We start from the raw sequence: 16,065 nt of genomic DNA, 5'->3' as shown, positions 1-16,065 counted from the left end.
ATCATCATGTTTCAGTCTCACTCAAACAAGATTTTATTCCCACTATCCACTCACCCAACAGTTCGTGATTAGGTCCTCTATGATCTCCATCTTGATAAATCCAACTGTCTCAGTCCTGACCTGCTCCGGCCTATTTGTAGCATTCGATGTTGTAGTTGGTCACCGGTTGATCACTCTCTCCTTCCCGAAACATTCTTTGCTTGGCTTCCAGTCTCTGGGTTCTCCTCCTGCCTTGCTGGCTGTTCCATTCAGTCTCCCTTCCTGATTTCTCCTCAACTTCCAGAACTCAAAGCATTGACATGCCCCAGAGCTTGATCTTTAGACCAATTCTTTCCCTTCATTAACTCTGTCACTGATTTCATTCAGCCTCATAGTTTTAAAAATTATTTCTTTGTTAAGAATTCTACCAGTTCACCAGCCCAGACAGATCCCCTGAACTCCAGATTCATATATCCAATTCTTACTTGTGATTTCCACTTGGGTGTCTAACAGGCATCTCTAACTCAGTAGATCCAGTACCAAATTCTTTATTTTTCTCCATAAACCTCCCCTACCCCTATCTTCCTCATCTCTATAAATGGCAAATACATTTTTCCAGTTTCTCAGACCAAATAATTGACTCCTCTTTTCCTCACAGCCCTACCCAGTCCATCAGAAAAAAGTTAAATACATCCAGAATCCAATCGCTTCTCATAACTTCTCATACTACCATTATTAGCTCTCACTTGGATTATTGGAACAGTCTCCTGACTGAATTGTACATTGTTGTAGATACTGCTGGTTGTTTACCACAATCCATTATCTTTCCATTTCATTGCATTTGAGTTGATACATTTCCCATTCCACTTGTAGTTTGCTGTGAACATGTGATGAAGTTCTGGACAAAGGAATGTAAAAAAAAAGTGACATGCGTCTGTTCTAAGAGAAACCTAAAGACCATGGGTATGTTTTCTGCCTTCTCTTTTTATTTTCCATGAACCACAATCTGAAGAGATCTGTGAGCCATGTAGACAATAGCAATGGCCTAGGAGATAGAGGATCCTGGATGTCTGAACAATCATACAAAGCAGAGCTGCTTGCTGCCCTGAAATAATACACTTCAGGCTGTTAGGTGGGAGAAATAAATATCTCTCTTCTTTAATCCACCAAATTACAGAAGCTTAGACTTAGCCTAATCAATACAGACACCTCAGTTATAAAATCTAAAACATATAAGCTTTTCGAGGGCTTGAAAAGATGTTTGAATTCTGCTTCCTCCCTCCAAAAAATTAGTAGTTCCAAAATATAAAAAAATAAACTGTAAAGTCAGCATCAATGTTTTTCTGAATTATAAAGTTAACAGTATGTCAACAAGCCAGCCATAACTCAAATCATATGTTATTGATAAATATAATAAAGTTTAAATCATAAAAAGAAAATGAATAATTAATTCCTAACAAAATTCAAAGTTATTTCCAAAAAGTTTATAGCAAATAATTATATTGGAGTATGGGTACATTTTATTATTTGATATGATGTGGGCTAAGGCCTCAGAATAAAAGTATGTAGGTCCTGGGGTGGCCTTAAATGATGTTTCCTGTCTCTGCCATTTACTAGTTAGGTTACCTTGGTCAAGTCACTTGAACTCTGAGATTCATTTGCTCCTGTCAAATAGGGAGAGAACAGGAAAATAATACTTATTTCACAGAGTTGAAAGGAGAATAAGAAAGTACAATGGTTTTGAAAATACTTTGCATAAATTATAAGAATGTGTGGTACAAATACCATTACATTATAGGTTTCCATAGAATCTCAGTGTTTTGAGGGAATCCAGAACTCAATGAAGCCCAACTTGACAGAATTATCTGAAAGCTTTTTAAAACACAAAGAATCTCATTAAGTAGGCCTTGAGAATCTGAACTTTTAAAGCTCCCCTATACACAAGAAACTGGCAATATTGGTTGCTTACACTGGTTTAGAACTGGATGATAGGGTAAGAAGAATTGTCACGAAATATTTTCTTGAATCTTTAAAATTCTGAACCATCTGAATGTATAATTGTATCCAAAAAGTAATCTGATTAATACATTAACCAATAAATAAATAAACGTTCTGAAAGAATGCTGATATAGCTGGCCCCGAACAGGAGCTTGGAGAGCAAGTCAATTTTCCCAGCCACCCGGTCATGCAGATTTAGCCTTCACTGCACCCAGACTCTGCTTGAACATTCTCAATGTCTCCACTCACCTTATCTTACAAAGCAGCCCATTCAGTTGCTGGACAGCTATAATTGCTAGCATATTGTTCTGTGCAAGTCTGTGTCAAAGTGAGGGATGCTATAAACATCATCATGGAGGTAGGACATGATTTGACCCAGAGTATAACTGAATTCATCGATGACAGTGAAGGTACCTGATAACAGAGTTTATTGGATATGATTCTGGTGGGTCTCTGTCACGGAGACAGAAAACTGACATTGATTTTATCTTCAGGTTTTTGCTTGACCTACTGATGTGATTGTGGCTCTGGTTATCAGAGAGCTCTCAAAGTGGAATATGAGTCCTTGTTTAATCAGCATCATGTCTGTCTTGTTCCTGATTCTTATTATCTAATGCAAATGGACTTCCTTATTACCTAACATAGTAGTTTCTAGCAGGGAGTGCCAAGCAAACTAAAGCTATAAAATCTAAGCAACTAAGTAAGCATTGTCTTATCCCGGAATGATATAAGATTTCTTGGTATAAAAGAAAAAGAAAGAAAAGAAAGAAAGGAAGAAAGAAAAAGAAAGAAAGAAAGAAAGAAAGAAAGAAAGAAAGAAAGAAAGAAAGAAAGAAAGAAAGAAAGAAAGATGTAATGTCTCCACCCAAATGCATTACAATAATCAAAAGAGAGAAGAAATTGCTCTGAAAGAAATAAATGGGAAATGTTTGATTTTGTACTTGGTTCCATAATTTTGGAATAGAAATCAATCTTTTCAACCCCCAAAGCTATTCCAATTGCCCCTACTTTATCCTCACTTCTACTACCAAATTCCTATTATTTGTTCTCATTTGTAAGGTCTGAAACTGCCAAGTAAAAGAAAGGTTCTTATCAATTAAGCATCAGCCCCAAATGGATTAGAGAGAGAATATGTTTGTGGTTCTCTGTAATCCCTCCATGGATTCCAGGATTCTGAGTTTCTCTAGGGAATGTGGCAAAGCCACAAGATGTCCCCAAAGGCAAAATGTTGCAGGCTGCTCTCTGGTTCAGCTACCAAACACAGAAAAAGTAATGCAGGCGAAAAAATGAGAGGGAACTCTTCCTTGCACACAACTCAGAGGTAGGTGAGAACTGGGGTTCATCATAGCCTGTCAGTCTCTCAGGAACACATACTTCCACGTAGGTCTTCTGTTTCCAAAATGAACCTCCAAAGCCACCTGCTTCAAGTAGCCTCATATGGAGTCCAAGATGTGTACTGATGTTGCCTCCAGCCTACTTTTGCTTCCAAGTCCAAAAATAGATTTGAGGGAGGCTTCGAACAAAATCTTTATAGTCTCTGTGCTTGAGTTCCTCTAAATTGAATGACATTTGGTATTCACTTTCATCATGGAATTGGGAGGAAATAGCTGCAATGGGATTTGTAAAAAGATTTTGGAGTAGATTGTAAAGAGAGAACAATGAGACATAAAGTAACCATTCTTTACTCTTTTAAGCAATAATTTACATTTGTTGAAATTCATAGTGCACTCATAGCTAGGGGAAGACAGAAAGGGAAGACAGAGCATAGAAGGTATTCTAATAAAAACATAGAATGAGATAACAGCATACTATTAACTGAAAAACTCAGATTCCTTATACCTCCCCCCCCTAATTAGAATCACAAGCAATATTATAGGCAGTTCTAACAACATTTCTTTTTTCTACTTCTAAGTATTTTTGTAGCATTGTATAGGACCGTATCAAATTCTCAGTATTTTGTGCTATTTCATTACAATGAGTTTGCTATAAACAGAACAGAACAAAACTAAAGTCAGCCTTATTTGTCACAAACCTAACGTATTTAATTAAAAAAAAAAAGACTTAAGAATGTCCAAAATGTTTTATGTAAAATACTCAATGAGTATTTACACTGGGAAATACACACATTATTGGTGGTCTTCCTAGAGCATCCAGGCCCTAAAATGACCAGAACTGTGCAGGTATTTTGAAATGAAGAATAAGAAATTATCTCTTTAATGATGACAAAAAATAGACGTGAAATTAATGTTTTTATACCACTTCTATGTTCAGAAATATTTTCAGACTGTAAATTCATAAGCACATTAACATTGGAGAGTGTTTGGAATATATTTCTGGAAAAAACATATTCAGTAATGTGGTATGCTTCCTGGCAATTTTTGCTTCATTTGCATGAAAAGTCATTATGTTATTTATATTATATAGAGAAACAAGGAAAACCTCAGCACTATTTTCCTCCTTATTTTAGCTTTTGTGAACTTTGCATTCTGTTTCAACATCTCTGCTTTGTATCAAATACTAAAACAGGAAAAGAAAGAAATCCCCATTTCAGATACACAAAAGAGCTAAACAGGGTTTTAATGTTTTCGAATTTATTTCTACTTTTGCACTCTTCATGTACATTCCAGCAGCAGGAAAGGGAGAAGAGGTAAGAGTAAAGTACGGTGAAACTTGATCTTGCCATAACCCCATCAAAGGTCTGTTAGATTGATTTTTCTTCCCTGCAAACAATTGGAAAGGAGCAGAGGCAGAAAAAGTCCTTAAAATTTGGACAATCACTAGAGAATACCTCATTTCATTATACAAATAGGGGGTTGAGAGGTCGCTGCTAATTCTATGGGTTTCCTCAGCAAGACATACTCTCACACCCAAGTTTTGAAACTAAAAACTACAGTACTCCTCAGATGATTGTGCCTGGTGTTTAAAAGGCCCCTGCAGAGGACTAGTCAAAATATTTACATTCCTCTCAGAAACTGTAACTCCAAGGAAAAGAGAAACATAGTGAGAGGACGAATCAAAAGAAAAACTTTCCTTCCGTAGTCAGGGAGAAAAGGTGACAGGCCGCTGGATCTCCAACAATAGTCCTGTTCTCTTAGTTTAGCTCAAGGGTGGATAACATCTTTCCGGTGAACGTTCGTCTATGGTAAGGTGCATTAGGAGAATTTGGTGTCAAAATTAGGGTTATATCAATTTCTGAAAGCATGTAGATAATAGAAAGCCGTAAGTGGGCGTGTTTAATTGTCCATGCGTCTTCCCCGGAGCTCTGCACCCGACGCTGTAAATAGATGGGTGAGTGATGGGCACGTATGTTTTTCCCATAAAGTGCAGCCACTGGCTCAAAGTGAGTCAGACTCTGGCATGGGAGCGTGTTCGAGGCCGGGCGGCAGCGGGGACGCGGTAAGGGTGGAGGAAGAAGCAGGCGGGGGCGATGATTAGTGAAGGAAATGACCCAGCTCCCTCCCTTCTGTTTTCACAGTCTGCGTCACGCTTCTGTACGCTCCGAGACCGCAGCGGGCAAGTGGGTGGCCGGGTACCAGCCTGACGATCGCCTTCCCGGCCCCGGCCCTCCGGCCCCGACGTTGCCTGCCCGAGGTCCCCAGGAGAAGCCGAAGTGGAGACTTGGCCTGGCGCCTCCAGGCCAGGCCTGGGACCCGCGGAACGTCTCCCATCCCGGCGCCCCGCGACGTGAGCGCGGAGCTGGGAGTTCAGAAGCGGGACCTGAAGCCGCCGCCGAGCCCAGCCTAGGTGCACCGGTAATGGGACTGCGGCCGACGAGGAGACGGCGAGGGTTACCGGGACAGCCGGCCTGCCCAGCCGGGCCGCGCTACTCCTGCCGCCCGCGTTCTAGACTGAAAAGCACCTTCTGAGCAAGGATTAGTAGTAATACTCCATTATTCCTATTAGAACAAGTTAATGTAAGGGTTGGGCCATGAGGCCCCGGGCGGGGTCACGTGTGCCCCCGTCACTCCGGCTCCCCTCGCCTCTCCGGTTCGAGTTATGCCATCAAGCTAATATATTGTGACTGCTCTTCTCTCCTGTGACAAAGGCTTGCAGCTGCCTCCAAATCAATAGACGTCAAAGAAATATGAAAACAATCATGACACAAAACTTAAATCCTGGCTGGAGCCTACATAATCAGAACTGTGCTTCTGTTCTCCAAGCCGCCGATTAATTTATCCTAAAGTTTAGTCAAATTTTTATTCCGGTACCTTTTTTCCCAGCAGATCCCGCTACATCTGTCGGGTTTGTAATGTAATTTGTAATTACTGCCCTTCATGTGGTCCGGTGCCTTGAACCATCTTTAATTAAAAGCATAATTAAGGGAAGATCTAAAGAAAGACAATTACCAGATGGTCTTTTTTTTTTTTTTTTTTGAGGCGGTAGTTTAGCAGAGAGGGGCGCGGGGTTGGTCCCTGGGACCCCGCGCCTGGGGAACGGGCGGTGGGCCCTAGCGGCGCTTGCGCACCGCAGAGGCCCTGGCCCCGCACCTACCCCCACCCTCTCCCTCTGGCTCCAGCCCAGAGGCTCTGCCCAGGCCGCACCCCAAGGTGAGCGCCAGCGACTCCACAGTGCAGAGACTCTGGTTTTCTACTCGCTTTCCCTGAGGTCGCGGGGGGTGTAGGATGGCCGCGGGGGAGGATATGGCAAGTTCAAGGCCGAAGCAACTTCCAAATCTGCTAGAGGGCCCCCGGAGCGGCCCCGCCCCGCCCTGCGCGCGAGCTTTGGAGCTTAGAAGCAGAAAGAAAGTTGGCGAAGACTGGAATAAAGGGGAAAGGACAAGAGAAGGGGCAGCTGTCTATAAGAGGGCAACCTGGAGAGGGGGCCTCAGCCCAGGCTCTCACTAGGCCAGGCCTGGCTTAGGGTGGGAGCTGGGGGATCTGTCCTGGGCGGTCCAAGGACCCCTGGAGACAACAAGACAGCAGCGCCCGCGCTATCGCCCGCAGCCCCGTCGTGCAAAGTGGCCCCTTGACGGTGATTGTCTCGGCTGTCGACTCCTCCGTGTCCACTGGTCCTTGGGATTTTCAAAACAAGTTTCGGGGGGAGGAAGGAACAAGCCAATTCTCCACCCCTGTCCCACCCCCACGTCCCCGAAATGAATAATGCAGGCAGGAGCCAAGAATTCTGCATTAGCGCCGCGTTGCCCCGGCTGCTGGCGCAAGGATCCCGAAGTCGGATAATGGAAATTAAACTGTTGTTGTATGGCGGGCATGTCATTATGTGACTGTTCATATTCAAAGTCAGGCAGCAATGAATTGTAATCATTTCAATTATCTTCAATACACTTTCTTTAGGACAGAAGTTGTCAACGATTAAAAAAAAAAAAGTACATTCTTGCGGCTCCGTGGGTCCATTTTCCAGACGGTTTGTTGCTCTTGCTGCCTGATTTGGTTTCGGCTTTTATTCCCCAGCCTCAGATTCTCTTACAGAGACTCCGGCAGAGTGAGCAAGCCGAGGCGGAGTGAACAAGCCGGGGCGGCCCTCTCCGCTTCTCTGGCGCTGCGGGCCGGTTACGCGAGTCCGCAATTGCCTCCGTGCGCCTGGCGCGCGCATTTTGGTTGCTTTCAGCTTTAATTAACTTTGAACAACAAATATGCCTGGAGCTCTAGATATGGTGTCGCCTTGGGGAAGGGGGCCGTCGTATTATATTCTGCGTTCTCCCCAGCCTAGGAGGGTGGGCTGGCTGCAGCAGCCTGAGCCCCCGGAGGCCAGCGCCGTGCGTCAGAAAGGCACGTGCTGTACGGTGCCCGCGCCTCCAAGATTCCTGAGAGATCCGGGAACGTCTTCTTAAGTCCGGGACAAGGCAGAGAAGACCCGGGACTCGCAGAGCCCGCTCTCCTTTGTTGAAACGACCCCAGCCCGTGCTCGCTCCCTCTTGTCCCCAAACGTAAGGCAGTGGCGAGTTGGATGTGATGTCCTCTGGGGATGGCAAAGCGCCCTCCGCCCCCAGCCCGGGCAGAGAGAGTAGGGGTCGCCTTTGAAGCCCACGTCCATCGCGCCCATTAGGACTAATCCCGATCTTTACACTAATATCGCCTCTCGGGTTTTTATTATACTCATTTGGGAGGAAATGAGATCTTGCCAGGAAAATAGCACCCTGCACCCCACTTTTCATAGCTGCGCAGGGCCAGGGCCTGAACAACCCCGCGGGCAATTCTCGAGCTGCCGATATTATATTTGTGAAATGTTCTTTTGTTGAAGCTTTTAACACCTTCTTATAACGAATCATTTGTTCTTTTCTCTTTAATTTTGATAGACAATTAGCCATCAGAGATACACCAGTTGACTGTAACCGAGCATTAAACTCGCCTTTATGTAACGCTAATTTAGCATAGCTGCTTTGTTTAACTTTGCTATATAAGAACCAGGTTTTGTATCAAAAAAAAAAAATAGGTGTAATTTTATGTGGGGCTTCATTTCTTTTGGCCCTGTACGCAGCAAGCCCTCTTCTCTTTGTGAAGCGTTCTGCTAGGGCCTGACGCCATTTCCCGTGCCTAGCACCTGCAGGCTGGGAGGTGGGGGGTGGGGGTGAGGAAAGGGAATTAGCATTGATATAGATTTAGTTGAAATGTAATCTCTTAAATCTGTCCAAGATTCAGAGAGATAATTACACTTTCACTGAATTGCCAGGGGTCAGCGTCTCAGAGGACCTGAGGAGTTGATTTACTAACAATAGTGTTACATAAAAAATGGCGTTTGAGATTATAATGTTAATGGCTGCGGTCACTGGGGAATGCGGCTGCTTCCAACTAATTCCATGTAACTTGTTTTTTTTGTGTGTTTTTTTTTTTTTTTTTTGCCTCCCTTCTTCTCTGGCTCTGTCTTTGGAAAGATTCAGAGCTTCGTGTTGTTTAATTTGGTAGCAGACGCCCGGAGGTTAGGACACTGAGCTTGGGGTTGACACGCTTTTTCTGAGTGTTTGTGGTGATAGGTTGTGGCCTCAACGGCAAGGCTGGACTCTTCCCCACAAGGACCAGGACAAGGGTGCAGGCTCTAGGCACCACCCAGCGAGACTCTCATAAGATCTAAGCACAGGCAGTGGAGGTGGATCAGGCATCGGGAAAAATCAGGGCACCCTCCCAGGCGCTGGCCTTCCCTGCCTGCCTGGAACGGGACCTGCCCTGCTTCCAGCCGCCTGGAGCTCCCCAGCTGGAGGAGGACAAGAAGGTCCTGTTGTGTACCTTACTCTCCCACTCAGGCCACGCTTCCAGCCCAGCAGCCTCAAACATAGGGATACTCACTTCCCACCCCTAACTTCCCGAAGTTTCAGCTGGCATTTGATGGGAGGCCAGGACATAACTGAAGAAAGGGCTGGGAATACCAAAAAAGACACTGCAAAAATCAAGATTCTAGCTTGAGGTGGGAATCAGCTTTAAAACTGAGAAGCCTCTTTTGGGGTGGAGACAGTTAAGGAGTTCACAGTCCCCTACATTCTTATCTAACTCATGTCAAACTTCACCCATATTGATCTCCAACCACAGTTCCGAGACTCCATCAGAAACTCCGCTGCCGCTCCTAACTTGTAGCCCTGCCAGGTAATTATGGAGCTTTGCCCCTACTTGAATGGCCTCAGGACACCCAGGGACCTACCAGTGGGCTCATCTCCACCCGTGGGCCAACGCAGAGCCCCTGAAGATGTGTACAAAAGTCAAGGGATGAGCAGGGAAAAGCAGCCCCTCTTTCTGTGCGAGACAGAAAAAGAGTGGGTTTTGTGGCCTCCTCCAGGGTGGCAAAGGGCCGGGCAATAAGAGGAGAGGTCCCTGGCCTGGGAGCATCCTTAGGCCACACCAGGGCTCAACATCCTAGGCCTGGACCCAGGACGTGACCATTGCTGACCCACAAGTCCGGGAGCTCAGATTTCCCTCCCAAGGGCGAGACTTTGGAGGCTGAGAGTGGGGACGCCAGTCTCCTCTACCTCTTACTCCCTACACAGCAACATGGAGAGGCAGAGGGAGCAGAGCCAGTCCTGCCAGACCCGGGCCCAGGCCTTGCTAAGACTCTCCCTTGGGCTGGGAGCTCTGCTTCAGTGAAGAAAGCGTGCTGGATCCATGACTTGTGTGTCTGAGCAAAAGAAGGAGCCACCCCTCAGCCTAACACGCTCTCACCCACCTTACCAAGCCCCATGGTGCCTGCAGACAGGCGGGGAACCCATGGCCAGCAGGTGCCTTCCGGGCCTCACCTGAAAATGAAGCGAGAGAGGCCTGGGCACCCAACCCCTTGGTGCTCAGGAGGTCCCTGCGCATCCCATGTGTTTATGTGGGTGCCCCCTTATCTTATATGTAACAGCAATATATATGTTAATTGAAAACTTCTGAATTTAAAAAGGTTGTGACAAGTTATAATTTGTCCTGTCAATGCCTGGAATCCTTATTTATCTCTTTAGCTGCCTCCCGCTCGCGCCTGTCAGCTAACAGCTTGCCTAACTCGTTGACTTCCTCACTCATGGCACGGAAATGACAAATGTGCTGTTTTATCCGTACAATTTATTTCATTATTGTTGCCAGCACGAAGCATCACAATCAATCATAAGGAAGTCCAGTTGGCAGGTGTCAATCCTGGTGTGTTTTTGTACGTCTCAGTCTATATTTAATCCAATTATAAGGGTCACAGAGTAAGTGCCAATCCTCTTGTTACAACTCACATCTTATTTAAGATTTAAAGTAAAAAAAAGTCAACTCGATCACATGGACCTTTGGGGGGAAGGGAGGAAATGCTTTTGAAACCCCCCCATCTCTCTCTCTCTCTCTCTCTCTCATTCTCTCTGCCTTCTCACCTCCAGTTTAAATTACTCAGCCATCCCTTTTTTATTAAAGAGTTGCAGGGAATCCCAGTTTTATGCGCATTTGTGTGCAAATGAGGCTCTCGTTATTTTGCTAAAGTAGAAGCAGGCTTAATGATGAGAGATCTTTCCGCTCATTGCCCATTCAAATACAATTGTAGATCGAAGGCGGCCTTGTCACGTTGAGAAAAAGTGAATTTCTAACATCCAGGACGTGCCTGTCTACTTTCAGTGAATTGCATCCAATCACCCCCAGGGAATTCAGCTAATGTCTCAGTCTCCACCCGGACAAGGGAGAGAAAGAAATCAAACATGGTGCCATAGACTGACTGACTTAACATGAAAATATTTAGAAGGAAAGGAAAAGCAGAGTTTTCTTGAATTGATTGTGATGGAGATTTTTCTTAGAGGGAAAGCAAACTGGAAAGATTCAGAGATTTCCCCAATGTCCAAGAAAACTTTATGGTGGAGTAGAATGGATGGAAGAGAGAAGAAACTAAATATTTCTTTGAAGGAGAGCAGGAAGATAATTGAACAGTAGCGAGACCACAGTATTGCATATAAGAATGCCATTATGCAGTCTTTTAGACTCGGGTGAAAAGATGACAAACATTATTTTGCTAAATATTTTCCTTATTGATGCTCAGATTCACAATACATTCCTCCAGTTTTTATTTACAAAAGCTTTTTTAAAAAGCTTGCCATTTAAGGAAAAGGAAGTGAAGAAGAGGGAAGAAAGAGTAAGACCTAAATGCACTGTCTGGTAAATTTAAATCCCGAGATGATACATGGATTTCTGTCTTGTACAGCTATTTGAAATGACACAAAATATACACAGTATTATTTTTCTCACTTAGCTGAGGACTTTCCCCTCTCTTTCTATAAATTTTTAAACGAAAAGTTTCATTAAACCCTTTTATAAATTAGCACCCACCCAGCAATAAAAATTTTAAAAATAGAAGTTAACAGGATGCATTCTCATCTGGACTTAATAACATGAAATTAAAATACTCAAGTAGAAAAATCTGTTTTTACTTTTTAATTGTTTCAAGACTTAATGGCCATTCTCAGGGAAAAGACGAATACTAAATCAATTCCCATCTACCATCATGTAGCACAGATCCTGCGGGAGGGGCTTCCAATCTGGAAGCCGCTTTATTTCCATAAAGTAGTTAAAGGAGAAGAAGAGAAGAGAGAGGAAGGAAGAGAGGACACACATACCTTGGACAAGAACAATAGATTTCAGCTACAGTTCAAGCCAAGGACAGATCTCTCTTGCCCTGTCCCCGTCTCCTTCTAGTCCAGCCTCGCTCCCTAACCATTCCTATACTTTCCTCCCTCCACCCCTACCCCTAATCTCAGGTCCCTCATCTCTTCCCCACTCTCCACTTCACCACGACGGACCGAAGGGGAAGCTCTGGACTTCCCAGCGGTCCTAGGCCGGAGCTGACCAGGGAGCCACCGCGCGCCCGGCCGTGCCGAGCTCTTTCGTAACTGCTGTGAAGAATCAGCTTGGAACTGCCTTAGGCGTCGGAGAATTCCTGTTTCTGCCCCTTTGCATCCCACCTACAGCCCACCTCAGGTTGCACTCCTCATCTTGGTGTTACAAGTCGTACTGCTGGGCGGTGCGGCCTAAAGAGTCAGCCTCTGCCCAGGCGGAGCAAGGCTGGGCCTCGCAGCCTGAGCACTACGAGGGGCCGGGCCGGGTTGGGCCTGGCCGAGCCGCCCCCAAGGCCGGTGGCAGGCTCCCGGGTCAAGAGCTACCCGGGGGACCAAGCTTCGGCAGCAGCTAAACTTGCAGCCTCCCGAGCGGCGACCCGGACGCGAGCTTCCTCCCGCCCTGCCTTCCGTGCCCAGGGCAAATGGAGAGCGGCTCGTGCGTTGGCCCGGAGCTCGGAAGGGCCTAGCGGGGCCTCGCCTACACCGCCCCGCGCTCCCGCGCCGCCCGAGCGCGCCCTTTATTGACAGGCAGATAAGAAGGCTGGAACCGTGGCGTTTCCAGCGTCGCTCTCGAGCACCCTGCCGGGTTGCAGGGATCCGTGCGCACTTAATGGCCTGGACTCCAAACAAGCCCAGAGCAGCCTGCCCCGCAGCCTCGGTTCCGGACAGAGGGGGTAGGTGGGGAGCAAGCCTCTGACACAAACCTGGGAGCTAGAGAGGCCTGCTCAGGCCCAGGGCCTACACGTAGTCCAAACTCCAAGGCAGACCGTGGAGTGGAGGGCGACCTCAGGACATTCGGGGCCGGGAGCTGGACCAGGTCCTGGAGGGGAGCTTGGGTGCTTGCCAAGAAACTAGGCCACGGGAAGAGGCCAGTGGTGGTGGAGAAACCCGAGCAAACGCCTGAGTACCACTCCCCAGCGGAGTTGGGCTTGGGGAGACAGGACCACTGCAGGGTTCTGACTCAGATTAGAGTGGCCAGTGGGAGGATGGATGCTCCTGGCCCCTGACACAGGAAGACCAGGGGGGTGGGATGGGGAAAACTGTGGGTACTGTTTTTAAATAGGTAAGAACACACTTAAACGTCTCCACCAACAGACTCTTATTCTCCTCCCTACCCCTACCCTGCTCTCAGGAACTCAAAGGACTGAGAAAAATTAAAAAATCAAGTCCGGAGAAGCTAGCTGGTCTGGCCAAGGAGAACTGACAGGCGGATTGCCTGGAGGCGCCTCTCGGCGGGTTGCGAACTCCACACCTGTCCAGGTGTGCCCGGGACGGGAGGGAGAACCGCTCCACCTCTCGCGCGCCATCTGTGCTTCGCTCTCCCTTTGCCGCTCCCACCTAAGCAAAGTGTGCAGGAACTGGCCCTGGAGCCCGACTCTGGCCTAGGCATCCCCCTCCTAGCTTCAACACACACACACCCCTGGGTCTACCTGGGCTAGGTCTCCCACGAGCTGCCTAAAGGCACCTCCATGCTCCACCACTTGCCCTCCTGCCACCTCCTCAAGCGTTCCCTGACCCTCCCGGCTCGACCTCTGTTACTCCCAAGTTCGAGACCCGGATGGAGGCAGAGCACGAAGGAAATGGACATTGAGAAGCCTCCTCCCCTGTTGTGAGTGAAGGCGGGCGGGGGGCCGGAGGACCCGGGAATGACAACGCAGGTTTAAATCCCCATTCCAAGACAGCCAGGCCCAACTGGGCTAAGCCATCTCCCAGCCTACACTGAATGTGAGAAGAGGATAAGCGCGGACCACCAGGTCAGTATCCTGGGGCTCCGCCCCAATTTCTGTGGTTTCCTCGGCTCCAGAAAGGGAAATCTTGACTTCAGAATCTGGGACTTTCCTATTTTCCTCCTGTAGGCCACAAAGGCAACACTTAACCACTTAACCCCCCCCCCCCCCAGTCAAAAATGAATAAAATCGCCTACAATTTCTACGTGAATGGAGCCTTTCAGGCCAAAGAGGCGAGGGAAGCCCGAGCAGGTGCCGTTTGTGGCTCCCCTCACGAGAACTCAGCGGGCCTGGCGAGGACTTTGGCTTAGCATGGAAGAAACAATCGCTCATCTCCCCAGAACCTCTATCTATGCCCAGCTGGTGACCTGTAGGCCCGAGGGCCAGGTTGGAGTACCCATCGCTGCTTGAGTTCCTTCTGAAAACAATTCCTGCTAGAGGACCCAATCAACCCCGGTACAACCTCCGGGTCCCTCTGATGGAGTGACTCCCTCGGGATCAGAGGAGAGGGCCGGGTGGGCACTCGGAAATGTAGACGGCAAGCCTAGGGGAGGGGCTCGCGTTCCAGGAGGGGAGGAGGAGCGCGCTCGGGAGGACGAGTTTCCCTGGGGCCATGCAACGCGCTAAGGGAGCGGATGGGTCTGGTTGGGGTCGGGTAGGGCATGAGCAGTCGCGGGCCGGGCCCAGGAAGGCCAGTGCAGAGCTTGGAGCGGGCGGGATTCGGGATGAGGAGGAGGAGGCTCCCGCCCGGCCGGAGCGCTCGTGGGCGCGGAGCTAAGCCCAACTCTGGCCGCCATGACGTCACGCGGGTCCGGCAGCCAATGAGAACCGTGCTGGCATGGATATTAAGGAAAGTTAGCGCCTGCCTGAGCACCCTCTTTTCTTATCATTGACATTTAAACTCTAGGGCAGGTCCTCGCGTAGAACGCGGCTGTCAGATCTGCCACTTCCCCTGCCGAGCGGCGGTGAGAAGTGTGGGAACCGGCGCCGCCAGGCTCACCTGCCTCCCCGCCCTCTGCTCCCAGGTAACTGCCCGGGCTCCCGCCCCGGCCCCGCTCGGGGCCCGCGCCGCCTCTCCGCTGCCCGCGACCGGTGCCCGTAAATTCTAGCCCGCCCCAAGTAGCCCGGGGGCTTGATTTTTGCCTTTAAAAGGAAGCTTACAAAGATAGAGGGGAGTAAAAGGGGCGGAATCGGATAAGGGAGGAGAGGGCGTCTTGTCTTTGCCTAGAGTGCTTTTCTGCAAAAGTAGCAAAATGTTCCAGTCCCCAGAGTGGACTTCCAGACGGGTGCTGAGCTGGGATTGGGGGGGAGGGAGGGGAGGTACGGGGAGAGGGAAATGGGGATCTGCTTGCCACTGCTAGCTGCAGAAGCTGTTCGCGACCGTGAGAAATGTAGGAAGGAGGGATGCAGTTTGCACCCAGAACTCCCCCGAATCGCAGTTAACAACATTCACGCATGGAGAAGTCCCCACCCGCGCCCGGAACGCGTGGAAACGCCCCGCCGCGGGTCGGGAGAAGTGCCGCAAAAGTTTCCCGCGGTTGCAAAGTGTAGATTGCCGGACGGAAACAAAGTCGTAGAGATGGGAGTTCGTTTCTCAGAAAGGAGCCGAGGACTAAAGAATGCTGCCAGCAGAGCTGGGCAGCGCGTAAACCCCAGCGTGTGATTTGAGCTTCACTTCGGAAGACCTAATAATTAGCGATTCTCACTGAGCTAGAACACGGGCTCGGGTTACCGCGGGCGCTGCTCTCGCTGCCTGGGCAGAAAGTCTGTGGGCGCCAGGAGAGTCCGGCCGCCTCGTGCCGGGGAGAGCGGCACCCGCGGCTCTCCTGCCCCCGACGGCCCAAGCCGGGTGCCAGAAGTTTCTCCAAAGTGGGTCAGGAAAGGGACGACCCCAAACTTGATGAAAGTTCCAGGAGGTCAGCCCCGAGCGGCCGGAAACGCCGGAGCACAGGAGCACCTGCCAGAAGCTTGGGGAGGCCTCTAGGTCAGGCCCGGGCTCACCACTGGTGCTCCTGGCGCCCCCTCTCTAGACCTTTTGGGGGGTCATTTTTGGAAGGCGTTTGTATCTCAGGCATACCTATGACAGGTGCTTGGGATCACTGCCCAACTCCGAGCGGTGGCCGCCCCCTGCCCACCACCAGGGAA

General features: G+C 48.6%; 1 protein-coding gene across 2 annotated transcripts in view; it reads left to right on the top strand.

The window, feature by feature from the left end:
• The first annotated feature begins 14,812 nt into the window (after positions 1–14,812).
• PAX6 (paired box 6) overlaps positions 14,813–16,065 on the top strand; it is a 28,182-nt gene continuing 26,929 nt past the window's right edge. Inside the window, exon 1 of one of the 2 annotated variants that reach the window (XM_015586321.2) lies at positions 14,813–14,945. The gene's annotated coding sequence lies outside the window, so the exon portion shown is untranslated. The remainder of the gene's footprint in view (positions 14,946–16,065) is intronic. The other variant, XM_015586324.2, reaches the window with a different exon arrangement.

The sequence above is a fragment of the Pteropus alecto genome, unplaced genomic scaffold (assembly GCF_000325575.1).
Source record: "Pteropus alecto unplaced genomic scaffold, ASM32557v1 scaffold71, whole genome shotgun sequence".
NCBI classification, from domain to species: domain Eukaryota; kingdom Metazoa; phylum Chordata; class Mammalia; order Chiroptera; family Pteropodidae; genus Pteropus; species Pteropus alecto.
This window is presented reverse-complemented; position numbering and strand designations above follow the sequence as displayed.